Source organism: Arachis duranensis, chromosome 1 (assembly GCF_000817695.3).
Source record: "Arachis duranensis cultivar V14167 chromosome 1, aradu.V14167.gnm2.J7QH, whole genome shotgun sequence".
Taxonomy (NCBI): domain Eukaryota; kingdom Viridiplantae; phylum Streptophyta; class Magnoliopsida; order Fabales; family Fabaceae; genus Arachis; species Arachis duranensis.
This window is the reverse complement of record NC_029772.3, coordinates 66,293,691-66,297,320: the sequence shown is the minus strand read 5'-3', so window position 1 is coordinate 66,297,320 and position 3,630 is coordinate 66,293,691.

The following is a 3,630-nucleotide window of genomic DNA, read 5'->3' as shown; positions in this document are numbered from 1 at the left end:
TGCATGCTCATGTGTACGCGCGCTACAACAAATAAGAGTTTTTGCAACGGTCGAAAACCGTTGTCATAGATAAAAAAACTATTCCTAAAACCTTAGGCAACGATTTGGCAACAGTTTTTGACCTATGGTATATGCGGTCATTGTCAATACTCATAGGCAACGGTTTTTTACCTAAGGCAACGACAACCAAAAAAAAACCGTTGCCATAGTGATTGGCATAGGCAACAGTTTTGACAACCATTTTTAAACAACGGTTTAGTGCCGTTACTAGATAGACAATGGCTTAGAACCGTTCTCTTCCATGATGAAAAGGTTTAAAACCATAACTGGATAGGCAACGGTTTTAAGCGGTTGTAATTTTGTTATTTCACAAAGCCAACGGTTTAAAAGCGTTGCCTTCAGTGTTGTTTTTTGCAACGGTTTAAATACCATTGCCATTTTATAGTTGCCTTTGGCAATGGTTTTAACACCATTGCCTTTTGTAACTTTTGACAACGGTTTTTTGTGATTATGTAATTATTTATTTACAATAATTTTCTCATATTGTATTGAAATTAGTTCTAATTATTTTTTTAATTTATTATCAATAAATAACCTTAACTATTTGAATCAAATTACTAAAGAAAACTAATTGAACATATACCATCAAATTTGTTTTATAAAGTATTATTTAAGATCTACAGTCACATTATATCATCATTGCAAAATACCATGATACTAGTCTAAGTCATAACTACTTCTAATTATATCATCATCATTTTTCAAAATACTATAACATTAGTCTAAACAACCTTGAACTATATCATCTAATTTTGCAAAAAATACAATAACAAAAGATAATTGAAATAGGTAAGTAACAAGTTTATCATCATCATGTCCACAACTACATGACTTTTACTCTCTAACATTTACTATTCAAAATTTGTGACCTTAATTAAGTTCGTTTTCCCTTTTAACATGGTTTTTCTGTAAACAAAATAAAAAATAGTAAATCAAATATAAAACTATACATTTCTAATACTAATAATGTTTAGACTAACAATAAGTGATTTTTCTCATTAAGAGCTTATTAATTCTAAAGAATTCCTAGAAGTCAACCACTAATACTCAAAAGAAACATCCCAAGTAATCATGAAACTAACAATTCGTATCTAACAAAGTATGCAAAAAAGTATCTAATAAAGATAAAAAAAACTAAGCTAAGAGTGAAAAAAAAGTATAATTGGAAAAGGAGAAAAATCACAAACAACATTTTTAGTTTACACTTTCCAATTGCTATAGATATATAAATTAAACTTTACCGAAAGGAGTGGATCTAAAGATAGAAATTTAAGTCCTTATCTTATTATTCATTTTATATGTATAAATATCATACAAATTAAAGGATATATGCAAACACTTCCTGCTTTCACTCTTCTAATTTTGTGAATTTATTTTGTCACTATTTGATTGCAATACTCTGATTTTAAAAAGACAAACTACAACAACAGCCAAAAAAATGGAAGGTTTCTTTGGTAGCTATGTATTTGGGCCATGTATTGAAAACCAAAAGGGAAGAAGTACACTAATATAAGAAAACATCAAATTAGAAAGCTAATTGTGCCATATTTTGAAAACCAAAGCTAGTCTGGCATTAAGAATACATATGCTCCTAATTCGGTTGTACCAGTGCCATTGCCATTAGGGAAGGTTTCCTTAGTAGCTCCATAAAGTTATACAATTTATCAGTACATGCTATTAGATAAGAACAATAGCATAAATTAAAATTTTATAGCCTTCAAAGCTAAATTCTTTAAACTTCGTAATCATCTCCCTACCACTAAATCAAGCTAGTTAGTATTCAGATTTGATATTCCTTAGTTTTATTCCACCAAAGCAACTAAAAATTGTGCTAACTTCCCAACAACATGATGAAGCTTTGCAACTACCGGATATATGATGCATGAAAACTTGTCTCTCAACAAATTTTCCTTTGGCAAGTATACCGAATTGTCGTCAAGTAAAAACTCACAATAGAGTGAGGTCAAATCCCACAAGGATTGATTGGTCAAGCAACTTTAGTTGGAAGAGTATGCTAGTTGAACTAAACAGGATGTAGTTTGAGAATTGAAGAAAATTAAATGGCGGGAAAGTAAATAGCAGAAAATAGAGTGCAGAATCTTAAATGGGGATTTAGGGGAATGAGCATGAAAATAAATGGCAGAAAGTAAAGAGAATGGGTAAGATCAAAAATGGGGAATTCATTGGGGTCAGGAGATGTTGTATTCTCCGAATCAAATTCATTTTCATCTCTTCCTCAATCAAAGCATCTATTGATCTCCTTGGCAATCTTAGGTGATTGGGTTCCAATTCCTTGGCAACCCAATCTCTCTAAGCTTGAACAATTTCCCAATTCCTTGATTTAATTGCTCATGGGAAGAGATGAAGTGTGGTCATTGATTATACCACATGTATTTCCAAATCAAGGTGTTGGAAGGATTACATATCACTATATCTGCCCAGACACATGAGAAAGCATTTATAGCATGATCTCTTCATCCCTTTTCCAAGGCTCAAAGGAGATCCAATTATGGAGAGTTTCTTTTCCAAGACAACTAACCAATTGAATTGAGATCGAAAGCTTTCTAGTAAATCAAAAAAGAATAAAGAAGAAGAGAAATGAAAATATAATTGATCCATCAAATTACAACAGAGCTCCCTAACCCAATGAAAGGGGTTTAGTTGTTCATAGCTCTAGAAATGAAAAATGGCAGAAAAGAATACATGCTCTGCTAAAAGTGCAGAAAAGTAAATATACAGAGGATAGTTCTCCCAATTGCCAAGCTTCTCTATAGTTCAAAACTACTCCTATATATACTACTTCTCTTGATCTTCAATTGAGTTCTTCAAGTCTTAGATGTGGGCCTTAGATCTTGAGTTGAAGCAGTTACAATCTTTAGTGGGCTCAGCTTGCAGAGAAGTATGAATTAGGCATGGGCGTTAGTGAAGTTACGTTAAGTGACATTGTGGGTTCGAGAACGTTAGTGGCAATTACATTTTTCACTAACGTTCCAACCCCATATAGCCCACGTTAACTCCAACGTTAGTGGCACAAATGTGACCACTAACGTAGCCTTGTAAACCTTTGCAAGCGTTATTGGGACTCACCTTTCCCAATAACATTGCCTCATAAACCTTCGCAAGCATTATTGGGACTCACCTTTCCCAATAACGTTGCCTTGTGCCCTTTGTCCCTACGTTAGAGTTCACGTTAGTGTAACTAACGTGGCTCTTAACGTGGTTATGCCTCACCTTCGAGAGCGTTAGTGACACTTGCCTTTGTCACTAACGCTCCAAATGCCCCTACTCTCCATATTAGAGCTCACGTTAACTAGTTTAACGTGGCCACTAACGTGGTAGTGAATGCCATCTCCAACGTTAGTGACAAAGGTGAGTCTCACTAACGTTGGCTCATCAATCTTAGCTCCACGTTAACTTTCACGTTAGTGGTCTTAACGTTACCACTAATGTGGGCAATGCTAGTTTGATCCAACGTTAGTGACAAAGGTGAGTGTCACTAACATTGGCATTGTTCCTCTCTTCCACGTTAGAGTTCATGTTAACTAAGTTAACGTGACTCTTAACGTGGCT